The 21,426-nt window shown below is 43.7% G+C and overlaps 1 protein-coding gene across 21 annotated transcripts in view; it reads right to left on the bottom strand.

Annotated features, from left to right (window-relative positions):
- The window catches only part of THRA (thyroid hormone receptor alpha), a 1,122,562-nt gene that overhangs the window by 168,690 nt on the left and 932,446 nt on the right, over positions 1 to 21,426 (bottom strand). The window lies entirely within an intron of this gene.

Raw genomic sequence — 21,426 nt, 5'->3', positions numbered from 1 at the left:
AAACACGGGCAGCTACATCCAAGTATCACTAAAGTGCGTACACACGTCCAACTTTACGCCTGATTGTCGTTTGGATGGGTAATTTGAACGACATGTCAGGCAAACAACAGGTAGTTTAAACATCACGTACACATGTCGAACCAAAGTGACCCACAAACTAATTTACATGTCGCCTGACTTTTTGACCAACTAATAAGTCAAAGTGAATTGGAAGCAGCCGCCCGCTCCCAATGGCTAATTTTCGCTGCCATGGGACTTCAAATAAAGTTTCCCGGGACGTGATAATGCTGCACCTGGTGCAGTAAGTTGTTCAAATTCAAGTAAACCCAATACGGTATTCAGTTTTAGAAAATTTAATCTCTGCCAGGTTTTTTTGTTTTTTTTACTGTTTATTTTACATTTAATGAATTTTTACTATTCTGATTTTTTTTTGTTTGTTTCTCAAAGTTTTAGCAAAGGAAGAAAATGCCACTTTTCTGTTAGCGATAGCAACCAGTTTTTCAGCTGTCAGGTTTCCATCATAATTTAGAAAACGGATGCTATTACTTTACTGACTGCCATAGGCAACACAATTACTATTTTACTGCTTAATAAGCCCGATTAATAGAACATACAAGGTCCAAACCTGCTGATCAACCCCTTTGTAAAACAATTTCATGGCACAAAATATTGAACAGGTTCATTTAAACTAAACAAGGAGTGCCTGTGCCTCGTGGCAACACAAGTTAGGCTCCTACAATCTCTAAAAGGATATTTTAGGTACAATGAAATTGATTTATTTTAGGAATTAATGGGACTGGAAATCTGTTGCAAAAGTGTCGTTTTACTGCAGATTCATAAATGCCTTTCTAAATCCTCTGAAAACCAAAAGCAGGCACAGGCGCTGTTATGGGGAATGCACTCTGCACAAACTTCCAAAGAAAAGCATAAAGCAAGAATGATGTGTAATAATTAGACACAGACGTTCAGGAGAAAACGTATGGATTAGGCAATCTGAAGGGGTGAAGTAACAAGCACATTTTCCTGCTCTTTTAAGTGGAACTATCTTCAATGATCGTTTCTGGCGAAAGTTCCGCAAGCAGCGCAATGCTTCGAAGGAAGCTCCAGCAGGAACAATTGCAGTCAGGGGATGGCGATCTATCCTGCCAGGTCACGGAAGAGGAGGCCAGCGACGTTAGCAGCCTGCTGTAGACACTACAGAATCGCATATCAAGCAGAAAGGGCCCGTTTCCAATAGAGTGAATCTGCATGCGCTTTCTGCACGCAGATTCGCATACCCAATAATAGTCAATGGGCCTGTTTCCACTTGTCAGGAAATATGTGCGGTGGACTTTGCAGAAAAAATCTGCGCAGCAGAGCCATCAGAATTCAGACACCGCAAGGCTAGTGTGCGATACGCCTGTAATGTAATTAATAGGAAAATCGCATGCATTTTCACTATGCAAATTTTCCATGTGACTTTTATTGTACTGTATGCTTTACTGTATGGTTGAAAAGCACATCTAAGGTGTGATGCAACTTTTTGGCACTGTTGCAATGATATCGCAATGCAACGTGCACAGTGTGGAAGGAGCCTACACAGAGGTTTTCTTTTTATAGGGTATGTGTAGCTATACACAGAGAAGCATACAGACATACTACAAACAGTATTTAAAGCCCAGGTCCAGAAAGTTTTATATATACACAGGCTTAAGACCCGGTGTTGCCAGGGTATGTATTTGGTGGTTGTTGTTGCACCTGACCACTTTTTCTTAACCTTGACACACAGGCAATCAATGACCGAGTTTGTGAGAATTGGAGTCTTTTGCATCAATAATGTGAGAATGAAAACACGGTCACCCAATGATCGACTGTAGCAGGTTTGAAAACCTTGCCATTAACAGTGGAAGAATGGAAAAAAAATTAAATATTCCCTTTGAAAATCAATAAGTGAATTTTGATTAGCTGTTGTAGGCTGCACCCACTTTCCTGAATTTTTCTACCGGCCATAAAGTGACCAACTGTGCCAATTTAAAGACCCTTGTGATTAACAGTCTAATGGTGCCCATACAAGGTACAATTTTTTCTTTTCTTTTTGATTAGATAATTTTGTTCGAATATTCCGTTAGATCAAATATAAAGATTTTTCCAACGTGCCCAATTGGATTTTTATCGTAAAAACGGGATATCATTTTTTTCGCGATTTTTTTTTTTTTTTTACTTTCATTTGATTCAATAATTTTGGTAAAATAAACAGGAAAATCGAATGTTCTTATTATACCGTGTATGGGCACCATAGGAATGGCTGCAGTTTACATTCTCCCATTTAAAATGAATGGCTGAAATTTGACTGCCTGTTTATGCTCCGCTGAGAGAAGTTTGAGGATTCTGGCTTTTTCTGTTGACGTGAATGAGTGAAATTTGATTGGTTGGCTGTGGTTCAGCCGAGGTATGCAGAGGGACATGAGACCCCCAAAACACAATATCCCAGGTAGTAAGGGATCTGTATACCAAGTCACACACACACACACACACACACACACACACACACACACACACACACACACACACACACACACACACACACACACACACACACACACACACACACACACACACAAACACACGCGCGCGCGCGCACACACACACACGCGCACACACACACACTTCAGATACAGATCAGGGGCTTCATTTAATGTTCACATCCGGCACAGAACAAAAACCATTTCACTGTAATTTTAACTGTGCCACGCCACAATTGTGGGAGCCAGACTGGATAATCTGAGAATTTAATTAATAACTGCTGATGTCCTGATATTCTCTCGCAAAACGGTATCTAGAGTTACTTTAGAATAGTGCTTGACTATGGTAGTTCGCATAATCACTAGAGAAGAACAATTAACAGTGGTGTAGCAATAGAGGTTGCCAAGGTCTCAACGGCACCGGGGCCCTTGGGCCAGAGGTGCCTGTAGGGCCCAACCTCGACCGCTGTATTGGTTCTTTATTGGTCCTGTGTTTGTAATGATGATCACTTCTACAGATGCTTTGAATGATAATAATCATTAACAATCTGTACCCCCTCCCCTTCTTGCACCTCTAACTCTGTGGTTGCCCTTGGCAAGTTTCAGTGCTCCATATCAATTTTTATGTATAGAGTGCTTGGGGGGCGGCAATGTAAAACTCACACTGGGGACCATAACTCCTTAGCTACACCACTGTCAATCAACAAGATGGTAATTTTGAGTTTATTGCAACAAGAACCTAAGCATCTACGGATTCTCACTGGCTCAGTTTCCAGTTTGCATGTCATTTAACCACCCTGGCGTTCTGATAAAATCGCCAGGGTGGCTGCGGGAGGGTTTTTTCTAAATAAAAAAAAAACTATTCCATGCAGCCAACTGAAAGTTGGCTGCATGAAAGCCCACTAGAGGGCGCTCCGGAGGCGTTCTTCCGATCGCCTCCGGCGGCCAGAAGTAACACGGAAGGCCGCAATAAGCGGCCTTCCGTGTTTCGCTTACCTCGTCGCCATGGCGACGAGCGGAGTGACGTCATGGACGTCAGCCGACGTCCTGACGTCAGCCGCCTCCGATCCAGCCCTTAGCGCTGGCCGGAACTGTTTGTTCCGGCTACGCTGGGCTCGGGCGGCTGGGGGGACCCTCTTTCGCCGCTGCACGCGGCGGATCGCCGCGCTGCAGTGGCGATCAGGCAGCACACGCGGCTGGCAAAGTGCCGGCTGCGTGTGCTGCTTTTTATTTCGTTAAAATCGGCCCAGCAGGGCCTGAGCGGCAGCCTCCGGCGGTGTTGGACGAGCTGAGCTCGTCCAGACCGCTCAGGTGGTTAAAATGCATTGCCATCTCATTGGTATTCTCTAATGCAATATTGCAGCTTTGCAGAGGCGCAACTGCACATAATGGGAACCCCAGCAAAACCCTGACAGACCACTCCAGCAAAACTTTGACGGAGCCCAAGGCAGAGGCGAGTGAGACTCCAGCCTCATGGCGCAGTGTAGGAGGGGGCGCACAACTCACTCAGCTGTCATTCCCCTATTGTGTTTGAAGCAGAGAGAAATAAGAAAAGGGGATACATGGCAGTGACTGCAAGCCAGATAACTAGAGATTAAGGGGTTGGGGCCCTGGGGTGCCTCTTAGTCTAATAGCAATCAGTGTGTGACGGCTGGGGTGGGAGGGAGGGACGCACTTTGGTGTTTCAGCCTTGGGTGCTGGAGGACCTTGTCTCGGCTGTGACGGAGCCCCCCAATGTTTTCCTTGCTTATCTCTGATGACCCTTACAACCTAGAGGCCCATCTTGCAAGGGTTATAAAACAAGTGTGGACATCATAATCTTCACACCCATAACGCATAGCCACAAAAACATCTCATCTGAACACCCCTGCAGCTTTAGTAAGCAGAAAAGCATCTCAGAATGCAGGGCTGTGGAGTCGGTCCAAAAATCCACCGACTCCGACTCCTCAGTTTAGGATTCCACCGACTCCGACTCCTCTAATTTGCATATTACAATTTTGTTGATTAAAAGTATGTAACATGAAATTCGTCTCTTAACTGATAACGCTTAGGAATTTTACAAAACAACTGAAGTGAGAAGGATATGTAGACTACTATATTTATTCCCTTTAGACTAAAACTAGTCCTTGGTAAGAGTACTTGTAAAAGGTACAAACCGGAACAAAGAACATGGATCAGGCCCTAGGCAATGTAACTGTGGGTACATGTAAGAATGATGTGCAGTAGGACTGCACGGTTTTTCGGTTCAAAACCGAAACCGCTATTCGTGGCAAGACGATCTGCTGATCGTCAGTACCTTCGGTTTTTCGGTTCGCTGTTTGTAACTTGCTTCTGGCCCCGCTGTGCGCGGATTGGCCAGAAGCAGTGAATATGTATAAGTGTTAATGAGCGGGGGGGGCGGATCCACTCGAGAGAGCGGCCGGGCACATACAGCATTACTAATCACTGGCTAGCGATGGAATGATGGCAGCAGTAGGCGGAGCTGTACAGAGTATACAGCTCCGCCTACCGCTGCCGTGATTCCATCGCTAGCCAGTGATTAGTAATGCTGTATGTGCCCGCCGCTCGCTCGAGTGGATCCGCCCCCCCGCTCATGAACACTTATACATATTCACTGCTTCTGTCCAATCCGCGCACAGCGGGGCCAGAAGCAAGTTACAGACAGCGGACCGGGCAGTGCGAACGGGCATTCCGGACCGTGAACAAACACAAACCCCCCCCCCCCCCGATGCCCCAAAGTGCAAAAAGCAGGATTTAAAAAAAAAAAAAACCGGGGGAAAATCGAAATTGCGATTTCTGAGAGAAAAATCGCAATTTCGATTTTCCCCTAATATCGTGCAGCCCTAATGTGCAGGTACTCTGCAGGGGAATGAGGAGATTCTTCCTCTATTACACATTCTTCATGCACAATCTGAACAAGGTTTATGGGTGACAGACAACACCTCTGTGTTCAATGTGCACAACATTCTCAGTGGATTCCCTGCAGCTCTGTGGGGAGTGCATATGTAGAGTATAGTACTACTGTGTAACAAAGTAAACCTGAGACAGATGAAATTAAAGTTTTATACATACCTGGGGCTTCCTCCAGCCGCCTTCAGGATAATCAGTCCCTCGTTGTCCTCCTCCACCACCTGGATCTTCTGCTATGAGTCCAGGTACTTGAGCCAGTCGGGCGTAGTGCGCATGCACACACTCCGCCATCAGGAGCATACTACACCTGTGCAGCACTATTGCGCAGGTGCAGAATGTTTCTGGCTGTGGGAGCGGCATGCGGCCGGACAGCGCTGACTGGCTGAATTACCAGGACTCATAGCAGAAGATCCGGGTGGTGGAGGACAGCGAGGGACTGATTAGCCTGAAGGGGGCTGGAGGAAGCCCCAGGTATGTATAAAACTTTTCTTTTCATCCGTCTCAGTTACCCTTTAATTTGTAGTCACCAAACCAAATTTTAACAACATATCAAATTATTTGATTTCATCAGCAAAGGGAGTGCATACATTTACATAAATCAGCATCAGTGCAGAATTATTTCCATCTCATTGACCATCTCTATTAGTGACACAGCTACACATCAGGCTTTATTCTTACAGCATAGATGTTATTTAGTATATATAAGAGATTCCTGTGTACACATCATATATACAGTCACAATCAGATATGTATATCTGACCTTAAAAATACGGGGACTGCTTTATTGAAGCAGCACAAGTAACTAATTTTGATTGGTTTATTTCATTTTTGTGGACTAAGCACAGCTATTACTGTATATATACATTATCTTTAATGACTATTATCTGAGAAATAGAACATTATCATATTTTCTATTTTAATTACAGTTACAAATTCATTAGGAGTCGGAGTCGGTGCATTTTTTCCCAACTCCGACTCCAGGCACCCAAAATTGCCCGACTCCACGACTCCGACTCCACAGCCCTGTCAGAATGTGCCACAAGTTAAACCACATAAGGTTCCCTCACCTGGCAACATGCTGAACTTCTGAGCTTCACTCCTCTCAGAACCGAAAGCTGAAGCTGCAGTGGCCACAGCCTCACTCAACAGCTGTAAGCTGGAAAAATGTTGTTTGGTCTGAGGAATCTCGACCTCGGCTGAGGCGCATAAACAAAAGACAAGCATTTGGCAACAACATGGATCCATGGACATTGTGCCAGCAGTCCAGACTGGTTGTGGTTTGGCATATGGGAAAATGGGAAACTCATAAATGTACAGATGACAGTTTTGTACAGATTGTATGATCATACTGACATGATCAGAATCCCAAAGGAATGTCCCCAGCATTCTGTGGAATCCAAGAATTTGGGCCATTTGGAAAAAAGGGGTGTACTAACCAGAATTAGCATAGTGTTCATACTCACTGGAAGTATGTCTGAATAGATTGCAGTATGCCTGTTATGCCAAGTCTCTCTTTCACAAAAGGCATTATTTTGAATTTTTGACCACAGTAAACAAATGAGTGGGATATGACTGGCTGACACAAGAACACACAGTACCAAAATATTTTTTTTTTTTAGTTCAGAGTACTGGGAATTGGCGCCTGTTTTTACTTTTTTTAAAATCAAATTCCAACCAATGCGCTCATCCTTTACGGACAACCTGCCTGTGCAGAGTACGGTTTCTTCCAGGCTGCGCCACACTAACTGACTCCTGTGCAGTCTTCAGATCACTGGAAATTCTGCACATGGTATTGTGGGCCAACTGCTTAAAGGACAACTGAACTGAAAGGGATTGGGAGGCTTCCATATTTATTTCCTTTTAAAGAATGCCAGTTGCCTGGTGACTTGCTGTTTTCTTTGGCTGCAATAGTTTCTGTATCAAATACTTGAAACAAGGATGTTGCAAATCCAGTCATACTTCAGTCAGAAAAATCCGATTTGCATGCTTCTTCAGGTTCATCTAAAAGTATTAAAGGCAGTGGATCAGCAGGGCAGCCAGGCAGCTGGTATTGTTCAAGTGTAAATAAATATGGCAGCCTCCATGTCCTGGTGTCCTTTAAATATTGTCACCTACCAGAAAGGTTGCATCAGAAGCTGTCTGAAAGTGCAGAATTGAAGATCTACTGTCAGACAAGACAGCTCTGTTCAGTTTGATTGCCCATACTTAGATGCAGGGAGTTGGAGGTACGCACCAGACACCACCATAGGCCGTAATGTGACTTGTGGCTATAGAGGAGCTCAGCTCAGTCAATAATTTTAGCGCTGTCAAAAGACAGAGCCCAAATTACGATAAAAACAGTGCAATTGGCCACCAGGAATAGCTGGCAGCCGAATTACGTCTTATCCCCCAGTCTATGGTGGCTTGGAGGGGGTAATTAACATTGCCAGGAATTTTACAGGAGCAGGGTGAGACGTTTTTCGGCTTTACCCTGCGCCCAAATTTCCCGCCACAAATTACATGTACGCATTCTTCACAGGTATAGTTATCAGACAAGCCTTTAACTTTTGTCTTATCAGGTGTGACAAGACAGAAAAAAAATGCTTTGCTAACATATATATAGCTATAGAGAGCATTATACTTTTTGCTCTTCTCTTACTAACACATGCCAAAAATGAGAGAGAGTGTCTGACAAAAGAACAGCAGCCAAAATAAGAATAAAAAAATAAAAATCTATATTTTGTTCTGTGTGAAAAAGTGGTGAATCCCTTGTAAATTCTTTGGATGGGAACCTTGCAAATGTGGAGTCATGGTCACATTGTGGTGGTGGGGGGGTCTCATCCATCCACACAGGATCCTTAGAGACCCACTTGGGTCCCTGAATCAGATCACACAATCAGGTACATAGAGCTGCTCATAAAGCAGCCCCCCAATCATTATTTTCAGCACACTATAGATGCGATTCATCACAACCTGCTCTGTTCCCCCCAAACCCAACGACAGCTATGCCTGGCATTCTCCTTTGCCCTTGATGGATATTTGAAGTGGACAAAAGATAGAGTGAAAATGTTCCCTTTAGTGAATCGGCCCCGATGTATCCCTGGGCTGGGATTAATTGATAAGTTTCTCACGTATCGTCCTCGTGCTCAGAATGCCAACATCCCACTGATTCTTTCTACCAAGAGCAATTATCACTTATTAAAACAGATGTGGAGGGTGATGGGGGGGTTTTCTAATTAAGCACAATGAAGTTGAATATGATTAAGTGGCTCACACAAGGCTATAAAGAGGAAAATTATATATATAAAATAATGCCTTGAACAAAATAAACAATGCAATCTGCTTAAATACGGAGGGAAGGAGGCATGCATGAGCCATCACTCTTCATTCAAAAATAATTGAAGCTAATAATCCAAAAACAACGTCGCTGGTGATGTTTACAGACACAAGTGTAAACACAGCCACATCTACATGGAGAATGACAGGATTCAGCGCTGTGCTATTACATGCTAGCCTCTGCTTCACAGGAGACAGCTCAAGTCCAGGCAGAGGCAGCACATATTGGCCTCAGTTCTGGTAGGGCTTTCAAACAAATTACCTCATGTACGGTAATTTACCTCAAGAGGTAATGACATTTAGCAATTCTGGTAGGTTTTAGTGGTACCTCATGAGGTAATTTGTATTAATTTTATCGAAAATCGCTACTCTCATAGAAATTAGGGGGCATGTCAGCACATAATGTACCGATCAGTTTATAGTGAACCTCCAGACTAAAAATCGACTCAGCAGCACTGAAAAGACCTGGTGTTTCTTAAAGTTTCACAGCATCAGAACTTTGTTTCTCTTATACAAGCCTCATTTTTAGCTGCACAGAAGAAAACTGCCCGGGCAGTTTTCCCCTTATGCTGTGCAAAGCATGATGGGATTTCTGATGTTATTATTCTCGTTTTGCTGTTTTGGTGCAATTTTTTTTTCTACATTTTGAATTTGACATTTGAAGCCTAGTGCGTGCAGCTGGGAGGGGTTATCAGGACACTGGACAGTTGGAACTGTGTCTCATGCTCCCTGTCACCTCCTTTCAACCAAAAAGATGGCTGCCTCCATGACAAAGATGGCAGCCCCCATGAATCACAAACATTTGCCTGTTCTTTTAAAACTGGGTGGTTAAAAGATTATATTACCTATCTATTCTAATTAACATAACTAATGTAACTTAATGACAGTATGTTTGTTTAGGCTGAAGTTCCCCTTTAAGACCTGCCTGTACCTAGAGGTAAAGTCAATTTGTATGCATTTTGCAGTTTTTTGTGGAGTTCCTATTGCTGTTTAATGCCTAGTACACAACATACAATTCTGTAAGATTTTCTGTTATGCTGAGATTACACCATACAATTCTCTGTTAGATTTTTCTGTTAGATTCTCTAAATTCAACATGTTGGAAATGTATCTATCTTACCATCTATATGCCGACCAATTAGGCATTGTTCTACTCAGCAGGAGATGACCAGAAGACAATGCACCAGAGATAATGACCATTATCTACAGAGAATAATCTAATTATGCATTCTAACAGAAAATCTTACAGAAAAATCTTAAACCTCATCTACACGTGTAGATGAGGCGGCGATCCGGCGGCTCGATTAACGCCGTATCGCCTCTTCTGCGTCCCTGCTCGCCCCGCAATCAATACCCGCTCGATTCCCGCTCGTCCCCGCGCCGCTTATCTTCCGCTCGATTCCCTGTCATTGTCCCCTCGCGGGGAGCGAGCAGGGAATCGGAGGTGGGGAGATCCGTCCTGTCAGATCTTATCAATCGAGCCGCATCAGCGGAATCTAACAGAAAATTGTATGGTGTAATCCCAGCATAAGATTTACCTGCCAGATAATTTCCAACAAGTTGGAAATTATCTATCTAACCATCTATCCGCCTAGCAATTAGGCATTGCTCTACTCAGCAGGAGATAACCAGAAGACAATGTACCAGAGATAATGACCAGTCTCTACCAGCACTTTACAGAAAATAATCTAATTACAGAAAATTTGGCAGAAAATCTAACAGAAAAATCTTACAGAAAATTGTATGGTGTGTACTAGGCATTAGCGGAGTTCTTATTCAGGTTGTGTAATAGAAAAAAATAAAGAAATAAAACTCCAAATATTTACTGGATTTTTTTTTGTTATAGGGGGTGCCTATAAATACACTTTTCATCGGTTGCTACTACTACATAATCAAATACACCTTCTTCCTTTAAAAAAAAAAAAAATCTTCCAAAGACTATCCTAACTTATGGAAGAAAATAAAAGACTACCATTATTTATTTACTTATTTACTGCATGCTTACCGCTGAAATACAGCACTTTATGTATTTACCGCATGTTCAGAAATGCTAAAAAAGAGGAAAATACCTCATGAGGTATTTTACCTACCAAAATAAAATATTTACGGCACATAGCTACCAGAATTAAGGCCATGTGACATATCTTGTCACTGGTCACGCCTTTAAGTGTTTTTGTTTATAAAACTCTAAATAATATTCTGATCTAAGGTTTACCAGCGTCCCAACAATTTACCTGGTCCAAATCTCCAAACTTCTGACATCAGTAATTATACCTGCTGAATTCACTGCAGCAGTGTCACATCTGCTGTTACATATAAAGAGTGGTGGCATCTGGAGAACAGTGAGCAGTGCCTTATGAGATAGAACACAGCCAGTGGCGTAACTAAGGAGCTGTGGGACCCTGTGTGAGTTTTACATGGGGCCCCAAGTACTCTATTGGATGTGTAATGGTTAAGGGCTCTGCCTCTGACACAGGAGACCAGGGGTCGATTCTCGGCTCCTCCTGTTCAGTAAGCCAGCACCTATTCAGTAGGAGACCTTGGGCAAGTCTCCCTAACACTGCTACTGCCTATAGAGCGTGCCCTAGTGGCTGCAGCTCTGGCGCTTTGAGTCCATCAGGAGAAAAGCGCGATATAAATGTTATTTGTCTTGTGTCTTTATAGTATACAGTAGCCTGAAAACCCTGCCCAATGCCCTGCCTGAAGCAGACTTAGGGGCTGATGACTATTTCTGCACACAAAGTGCCTCCCCCTCTAGACGACATCATTTAAATAAATGGCAAGAGAGCTGTGATCATGTGACCAGACCAATAATCATTCGATATGGGTATGTGGCCACTTAACTACAGCTGAAATATGTTGTAGCAGATTAGGGACCCGTCACAAAGATAACTTTCCTTACTGGCCTGGACATAGATTTTACTATATAAAGTTACCATACAAGGTGCCACACGTATTCTCATTAATTGTGCTTGGTTCTGATAACTGCCCCATCATTAGATCACATTTGCTCATGTACCTTGGAAGGTAACCATCACACCACGGGCGTAGCTACAAATCATTGGACCCCCAGTGGTCACACCCTTTCCATTGCCAACCCTTTGTCACCCTCACAGCCCGGGGGCCCATTTTGCCATAAAACTAGTGAGGCCAGCATAATCTTCACACACATAACTAATGTGTCCACAGAAACACCTGATCTGCAGCATGGACCGCTTTATCAGAGGGAGTGCAGTAATAGTTGTGTCCCCCTCATAGCTCTGGGTCCCCCTGCAGTCGCCGGAGCGGCTCCCCAGTAAGTTATGCCTTTGCATCACACTGCCACATGATGACAAATTTTTTTGCATTTGATTCAAAGGTAAACAAATAAAAAGACCTCTTATCCATATGTGAGCTTTCAGCAGCACATATGGAAATGCGATCGCAGGGACATCAGTCTGCTGTTTCCATACATGTGTTGCCATTCACCACTGGATCGCAGCTCATGCTTGCCTGCATTTTGGGGCGATTGTGCCCGCAATCCTATTCAGTAAAATGAAGGAGATCATAAGCCCCGCCCCCCGGGGAGTCACGTGCAAAGCATTGCAAATGGAAACGAGCCCTAAATTGTAACTTTCTGCCAATGTAAATTAGAGTGCTAAGTGTTTAAGTATAGTTAAAATAAAATCTGAATTTTTTATTTAAAAAAAATAAAATAAAATTCTCAACTTCAGTGTTTCCATCTGTATGCTTCTTTCTGCTTTCATCTCTACTTTTCTGCTGCATGCTTCTATCTTCTTCTCGTGGACCATGGGAAGGCCCAGCAGGGAGTTCAAATGAGCTGCCAATGGGATACTGAATAATGGCCCATACTCACGGGCAGCAAAAGTTGCCTGTCGCCAGCACACGTGAGCGTGTGGGCGACAGGCTGGCGACAGCTCCTCGCCAGGTCCCTCCGCGTACACACGCGGAAGAGGGACCAGCGGCGCGACGGAAGCTGTCACCGACGTTCCTCCTCCCCGCGCCGGAAGCTCAGCATTCTCAATGGAGGTTGCTGTCGCTAGTCCGCGTACTCACGCGGACTCGCGACAGTTGCGGCGGAGGTGCGGCGGCGACTGTCGCCAGGCGATTGAAACTTGCAATCGCCTGGCGACATCAGCGACGGGCGACAGTTCGGGGTGCGCGCCCGTGCGACGGCCCATACTTATGGGCGACAATTGTAGCCCGTGAGTATGGGCCATAAGTTCTGCAGCAGGATGTAACAGGGACAGACGCCCTGCAACAGCTGCAATCGAGATGAAGGAAAAACAGAGGACTGGGAGAACAAAAGCAACGCAGAACAATGAAAAAGAAAGAAGTAAACAGATGAACATGTTAGAAGATAGAAACATGCAGATGTGAAGAATTATGTACAGAAAAATAAAAAATACCGATGTTAGACGTACAATAAAGAAGAAAGAAGATACATGATTTAATCTTTTTTTAATTAATGTTTACAATTAAACCTTAATTTTAAATAGATAGAGATCAAATATTAGTGTTATTTTAACAGAAACAAACATTGTGGGGATGTTTTATAAATAGTTTCTATTGCTAATGTTTTAATGCCCCCCTACAAAACTGTGAACCAGAGGTTCCTACACTTTTCTGCCTTGAGCTACTTCAAAAATGACTAATTGAAAATGGTCTGCCAGGTAGAATCTAGCTACAGATGCAAGCCACAACTGCAACAGATGCATATCGCTCAGGCGAGAGATCTACCCAGAAGTCCTTTGCAATCTATCGGTAGATCACAATCTACACCAGGGCTGTGGAGTCAGTACAAAAATCATCCGACTCCAACTCCGACTACTCAGTTTATGAAACCCCCGACTTCGACTCCAGGTACCCAAAAATGCTCCAACTCCGACTCCTCGGTTTATAAAACCACCAACCAGGAATTCAACTCCGACTCCAGGTACCCAAAATGGCTCTGACTACTTAGTCTAACACTTACCAGGGCTGTGGATTTGGTACAAAAATCATCCGACTCCGCCTCCTCAGTTTATGAAACCTCCGACTGCAACTCCAGGTACCCAAAATTGCTCCAACTCCGACTCCACAGCCTTGATCTACACAGTGAGCACCTCTGCTGTAAATGCATTCGGCACAATAGTTCCCCTGAAATTAGCAGGCAAGCACAGCTCCATTACTATAGACAGGATACATTTAGTGATTTCCAGTACACCAATCATAAGTCACACATGGTTTTTGCGTTGTGGATGTGTGTAGTTTTGGGGGTTGGTACCTTCTCTTCAGTTGTGTGACTCGTTCCACCTCCCAACTACAACCTAACATTCTTCAGCAGCTTTTCCCTCAAACTGGCCTCGATTGTAGTAGGGGAAATTAGATTGTGAGCCTCTATGAAGGAGAGTTCCTGACAGCTCAATGTAAAATGCTGTATAAAACGTGTCAGTGCTGCCAGGCCTGTGATGGTTTCTGTACTTTGCATGAACTCAGACGGCACCATTAGTTCACCACTGGCTTTAATGATGCTCCTTTTCCAGTAGAACGTAAATCTTCCAGTAATGTCTTCTGAATGTTTCTGCTACTGCACCCCTCCACCACCCTAACAGGGTCTAATAGGCATATCAACCCCCCCCCCCCCTCCTCTGGGGGGAGCACTCGGGGGTCTACGTCTGGACTAACCGCAGCGTCTGCTTTCAGCATAGAGTCTCTGCTGTAACCAGAGAAATATGCGCTGCCCTCCCCACTGCAGTCAGAGAATGGTCACAATATGGATATATCAGATCAAGGCCCTCTTTTATATATTATGTTGCTGCCTTAAAGGACCAATAAATATGTAACAAAAAGTTACTGTATGCAAGAAAGCTACAAATATTATTCACAGTCCTGTGGGCCAAACTGCTCATGGCTGATATGTAAAAGGCATATTTGAAATTGTATGTAACTTGCAGCGTGGCTGGCAGTGTATGTTAGGAGCCATTTTTGGCTAAAGGAGACTCCTAAGTGGCAGGTGGGCAGCCTCGTCCTGCTGGACAGAACAGTGGAGGAAATTCCAAGAAACCTTTTCATCAGTCTAGCTGTTTTTTTTTTTGACAGAATAAATTACTATCTTGTCTGAGTCCATCAGGTTATATAATTAAGTTAACAGCTGAAAATAATACCCTTTTACATAAATATTAATTTTATCTTCCCTGGGTGTCCCAGGCATGTGGTCAGTGGATCCTGTGGAAATCCACCGCAAACACTGGTCAAACAGTAAAATGTGTGTGTGTATAGTGTGTGTGTGTATAGTGTGTGTGTGTGTGTATAGTGTGTGTGTGTATAGTGTGTGTGTGTGTATAGTGTGTGTGTGTGTTGCAAGTCGTGTGTGTGTGTGTGTGTGTTGCAAGTCGTGTGTGTGTGTGTGTGTGTGTGTGTGTGTGTGTGTGCGTTGCAAGTCCACTTTAAATGCTTTATTGGTTGGGTGTACTTTGCCATTTAGCTCATAATCAGCTGCCTGTTTTCAGTGATGTATTTGGTCAGCTAGAAATACTGAGTGCAGAAGCGGGTTTTGCAAAGCAACTGAACATGAATCATTTTGATTAAACAAAAAAAAACAAAACAAAAAAAACACACAGTAGAGTTAGCAAGAGGGTGTTGTAGTGCATGGCAACAAGGTGCCACAGTTATGGGGCCTGACAATCACTTATCCACCACTGCTAGCCCTTGCTATGATATGCTGCCAGAAAGTGTGCAAATATGACCTCTTAGCTTGCTGTTTAGTGCCAACCACTGTTTGTGAGCTTATGTTAGAGATTTGCATACCTGTGCCAAAGGCAACTGCTGTTTACAAAGGCTGTGCGACAGCGTGCTACTTGTCACAAACGACTCCTTGTGGTGCTGGCTGGAATATACAGATGCAGTACTGCATTCATTAACTACTTCCGACTCACTTTAAAAGGGCTAGAATACGGCTAATATTTAAAGTTTAAGGTGTGTAGTAATAGGTTCAAGGTTAAAAGTGGTTCTCCAGGAACTCCTAATCCTTACACAGGTAGGGCCCCCTATAGCAAAATGTTTTGGCAGGGCCTCAGGAAAATAGGGAGTGAAAATAAATTGAAACAGAAAATAGTGATCACATAACTGACGCAGCACTCCTATGCCTCAGCGCACCAATTACTAGTTATTTTATGCTGCTGCAAATTATGGAATATATTGCACTATAGCCTACACATTTTTTAGAACCTTAAAACTGGACTTTAACGTTATAATGATAACTGGGCCATATATACATTAAAAAAGTTTACTTACCCACCCAAGTCAACTTTTTTATAAGCTTCCTTATTGCAGCTGCCATGAACATACTTATCGATCATTCTACCTCTTTTCCTGGCTGATCGGTTTGTGACTCACACAGTTAAGTTGGGTGTGTGATATCCTGGCATTGCCACAGGCCAAACAGAGTTTATTGAATGGATGGTGCCAGGTGTATAATCCATGTGCAAAAGTAGCCAAACAGCTGGCTGTCTGCCAGCTTTCCGGCTACGTACGCCGATTTAGGCACCGATGCCAGCTTACTACATACTATCACAAAGCAATTATAGTAGAGTATGAGTAAGTGTTATTTAGTAAGAATTTAATCTTTTCCCAGTATGCAAAACAACATGTACCACAATGATACATACACACCTGACTCACTGCCACATGAATACCCCCTCCCCCTGGAGCTGGTGGAGGGGGCAAGGCAGACATGTCAGAACAGCCAGGCATGATGGGCATGATGACATCAGAAAGGATGCGCTGGGAACAGTGTGAGTCATGGACCAAAGGAGGAGGTGAGAATTTGGAGACGGTGGGATGCTCAAATGCAGCTGAAGGCCTGGAACCCACTAGCAGTGCATTACTAAGCAATTGTGATTTCAAAAGCTCTTGCTAATGTAATGCTATGGGTGTGATCCCCCTTGAGCGATGTGGATTTATAAAAATCCCCCATAGCATTGCATTAGCAAGAGCTTTTTCAAATCACTAGCGCTGAGAAAAGGCTGCTAGTGGGTTTGAGCCCTTACTGTTTGTGGTGGTTGAAGCCACTTTAATTTGATATCTAGTATAAAGGAAGTCAGAAAAAAAAATCCATACAGCAAAATCTAACATGTACAAGTTATTGTCATGTCAAAAAGAACCCATGTAGTCAGAAATATAACAAAAAATAAATCGTCTAACCATTAAAACACTAAAGAGGTGGCCAAACAGGTCATATTTTTCCCTCTTTCACAAGCCTGTGACTGCTGAGGGCATTAGGGTCCTATAAACAGTAATATTTTTTCCACAGAAAACAAAACTACATTAAGGCTATGTTATCTGGTAAGCAAGATGCCAAAAAACTGTCTTGTACAGAGCCAAGATAACAAAGTGTTTCCTCTGTAGTCAGTAGGCGAAGCACCGTCAGTAAAACACCCTATCACTACAGACGTTAGGCGCTGTTGTCATAGTCAGCAAAGTCTCATAGCCAGCATATTAACAGAGATCCCAGAATGAGTTCTGCCTATTGCTTCCATCATTATGTGAACAGACTAAACCGCTTCAGCTAACCCTTATAGCACGAGTTTGCTTGCAAACCTCCAACCTGCATTCCAGCAATTGGCAATACAGTACTGTAAGGTCAAGCTCCTGGCCCAGATATAGTCTACAGGTGTGATAGAGATGAGGAAATCTGTATTACAGGAACTTACTGTGGATAATTGAGAAGATGGACTAACTTAGTGCCAATACCTTGACTGTAGTAAGGGATAGTAAGCAACTTTGCAGTAGTAATGTGGATATGGCTAGCAGCCCACCTGTAGTAGCACAGTGAGGGCCCTTTTCCACTAGCAAGCGTGATCGCAAACGCAAATCAACTGCGCTTGCGATCTCCACTGTCTGTGTTCCGCTGTTGGGAATGTACCGCAATTGCGACAAGAATCGCACTGGACAACAATCGCGATTCGAAGCGCCATAGTGGAAAGTGAGCACCGCAATTTACAGGTTATCGCGGTGCTCTAGCGATTAGTAAATCGGCTGCAATCCGCTTTTTGAATCGGATCGCAGCCAGTGGAAAATGGCCCTAATAGGTGCATCAGTATTACTGCAATAGCAGTAGTCTGTTTTGCAAAGTCTTAATACTAATACTAACATTTGTATAACTCTTTTCTTCTGTTGGACCCAAAGCGCTTAACAGGTACAGCCACTAGGGATGCCCTCAGTAGGCCACCCTGCAGTGTAAGGAAGACTTGCCCAACGACTCCTTACCACATAGGTACTCGTTTAGTGAATAGGAAGAGTCAAAACACAAGATAATTGAAATGAAAATGTCATTTTTAATAACATCATATAGCAAAAAGACTAGAACACCACATATCTATATTTACAGCAATTTAACAATGAAAGAGGGATATCCTTTTAAAAGTGATTTTTGTTTTTTACCCCTAGCTAAAAAAGAAGCTTATACTCCTAGAAAAACAAGCTTGAATGCTGAGTGTCCACACAGGATTAGGAAAATATGTGTGCCTGGATTGGAGTGTTAAGATGCGAACAGGAAATTAGGACTTGTAGTGGGCAGAGTTCAGGATATTTACCAAGCAGCAGACATGAGCAATGTTGTTTTCAGATTTCAGTCATTAGAGATCTAATATATCTGAACTGGTAAAGTCATCTGCTTTTAAACAGTTTACAAAACTGTGTGAGCACTTGATTTTGTTCTTTTTTATTTTGTTTTGTGTTCTTTAAAAAAAACAGAATCCCAAAGATCTTGGAATTAAGCTTAAAGGAAGGATATTTTCTGCACATCTCAAAAACTGATATGTCGTAAATTGAAAATACCCAATTGCTGCAGTGAATTATTATTTAGTATTTATATAGCGCCGACATCTTCCGCAGCGCTGTACAGCGTATATATTGTCTTGTCCCTTAACTGTCCCTCAGAGAGGCTCTAAATCTAATCCCTACCATATTTATATGGCTATAATGTGTAGTGCATGTATCGTAGTCTAGGGCGAGATTTAAGGGGAAGCCAATTAACATATCTGTATGTTTTTGGGACATTGGAGTGCCCGGAGGAAACCCACACAGTAACTGGGAGAACATACAAACGCCATGAATAGTGCCCTGGTTGGGATTCAAACCAGGGACCCAGTGCTGCAAGGTGAGAGCGCTAATTGCTAAGCCACCATGCTGCCAGTGAATGCTCTCTTCTGCCAGGCTAGACTGACAGGTGCTCTTCAACACGCTGTGTAGCCCTTGGCAGTATGTGCCCCACATGCCTTTCTACAGACCACTATAGTGGGGCAGACCGCTACAACAACTTAAAAGAAGCACTGTTGTGACATATAGTAAAATGCTGTAAATGATTCAGGAAACGCTTCCTATATCTATATACTGTATATACTGCATATTGGTATGCAACCCCACCCTCCCAGTGATGCTTTGCCTAGGCTGTTTAGCTACGTGGAATTCTCCCAAAGCATTCGGGCAGGCCGAGTATTATTTGTATGGAGAAAACAAAAAAGAAGCGCTCCAATAGTGCATTACAATTTGTAAGGAGGATACGCAATATAAAATTGCACTTACATTTAGATTTCTTTAACCTCTTGAGGACTGCAGTATTAACCCCCCCCCTCCCCTAAAGACCAGGGCAATTTTTACATAACTGACCACTGCAGCTTTAAGGCATAGCTGCAGGGTCCCCCCCCCCCCCTTTTCTCCCCTCAAACAGAGCTTCCTGTTGGTGGGGTCTGATCGCCCCCCCAGTTGTTTATTTTTTATTATAAATATTTATACTCTCTTTTATTTATATAAATACATGTTTTTGCTGCCTCCCCCAGCCACCCTCCCTCCCTCAGCCAGCCCATCACTGCCGATTGCTCTTTTGTGCCCCGGGGGGACAGCCGTGTCATACGGCTGTCCCCAGTACAGCGCTGCTGCTGCTGACCGCAGCGCTGTACTCTGTTAGACGGCGAAACCGCTGTCTTTCTACTGTCTCCCGATCGCCGCTTGGAGACTGAAGGCGGGACGGAGCTCCGCTCCCCAAGCAGGAGATGCGCACGCAGCCTGCGCGTGATTTCCTGCAGTAGCCGGCCCCAGGACCTGACGTCAATTGGCGTTAGGCGGTCCTGGGGCTGCCGCCGCGTTCACGCCCACTGGCGTGACGTGGTCCTTAGGTAGTTAAAATCAGCGTGTAGTGGCCTGCCCACGATAGTAACCCTCTGCCGTGGTCTGGCCAGGACCCGGAGATGTGACGTTGTTGTTTCCCGTTCCGCTGGCTGCGGTGTCTCAAGGAGGGGAAGGAGGGGGTGTGACCGCTCACGTAAATGCCTCCACGTCACTACCGGTTTCGGCGCTTCCTGCGCCTTCATCGAAAATAATTTTTAATGCACTATTGGAGCGCTTCTTTTTTGTTTTCTCCATACACTTCAGTACCTGGAATCCACCCAGTGAGAAGCAGCTCCAAAGTGCACCAACAAAAAGGATAACACCTGTCATTTTTTGTATAAATGACTTTAGACTAGCTAGTTTGCGCAGGGCATTTTGTCTTTGACGGGTATTATTTGTACCGGCTTTGGAACTCTCAGTAAAGAAACATCCCGCAGAAATCACCTGACAGGACAAAAGATGTCGCCATGTGATAAACTTCAGAATGTAAAACAGGGAGAAGAAAAATTTTAGAACAGGAAAACAATGACTAAATCATTTATAAATAAATAAAGTAAAACAAAACAAAAAATAAGCCATTTTATGCATTACATTATTTTCACTACAGTTCCTCTTTAAGAGTTGCGCCCATATCTATTGGTAGAAGCTGAGTGAAGAAGTGAGCAACAGTCATGTGACTGCCACAATTTGTACCTTATTTATATGGCATAACAATTGTGTGTATGCAAGGGTTTGCCCTATCAATATAGTAGTTTGCTGAAATTCATCTTTACACAGGACTGCATACATATAACCATGTTCAAACAGTACAAGAAGCAAAGTGGCAACTGCAAAGTGTAATCAATAAATATACTGAAAATCCATTTTATTGCAGATGCTTTCTGATTGGTTGCTATGGGCTACTGTACCTAATGCTTTGTTTCTTGCACTACTTCACTGAATAAGCTCAGTGGTCAGATTAAATCCTTTCAACTCATCTTGGATCTCATTCTTCTTAGCAGGGCACACAATAGAAGAGGGAGGTGGCGGAGCAGGAGGGGGAGCGGAGGGATACAGTGCTAAGATTTACATTCCTATACAGAAACACAGCTTTATCACAGATCACTCTTCACTGCCTTCACCTCCTCAATCATGACCAGGGGACTCTGGTCCTCTGCCCATGTCACACAGCTGCCAGGGCCTACTTCTGTTGCCTGGCAACCAGGCAGCCTGGACGCCACCAGAGGGATCTGTCGCTGTGAACCCTTCTGTCCCTCTGGCATTCTGCCCTCCTTGCCCTGTGCCAGCCGCAAGAACAATAAAAGATGTTAACTCAAACACTGCTGGTGAAGGGAAAAAAAAACATATTGATGTGCCAAAACCATTGTGATTATAATTGCATTGATGTGAGTGCCTCAGTTTGACAGGCCAACAATTCAGGAATGTAGCAGATTTGTACGCTAGGTTTCCTCCCCCCCCCCCCCCCCCCCCGTTATGAATCGACAGCCAGGCATAAATGTATGGACTAATATATTTAGGAGATAGAAGAGGTTTAACGAAACAGCACAAAATG

Source organism: Hyperolius riggenbachi, chromosome 12 (assembly GCF_040937935.1).
Source record: "Hyperolius riggenbachi isolate aHypRig1 chromosome 12, aHypRig1.pri, whole genome shotgun sequence".
Taxonomy (NCBI): domain Eukaryota; kingdom Metazoa; phylum Chordata; class Amphibia; order Anura; family Hyperoliidae; genus Hyperolius; species Hyperolius riggenbachi.
Note: the sequence above shows the minus strand (reverse complement) of the source record. Positions and strands in the feature narration are given on the sequence as shown.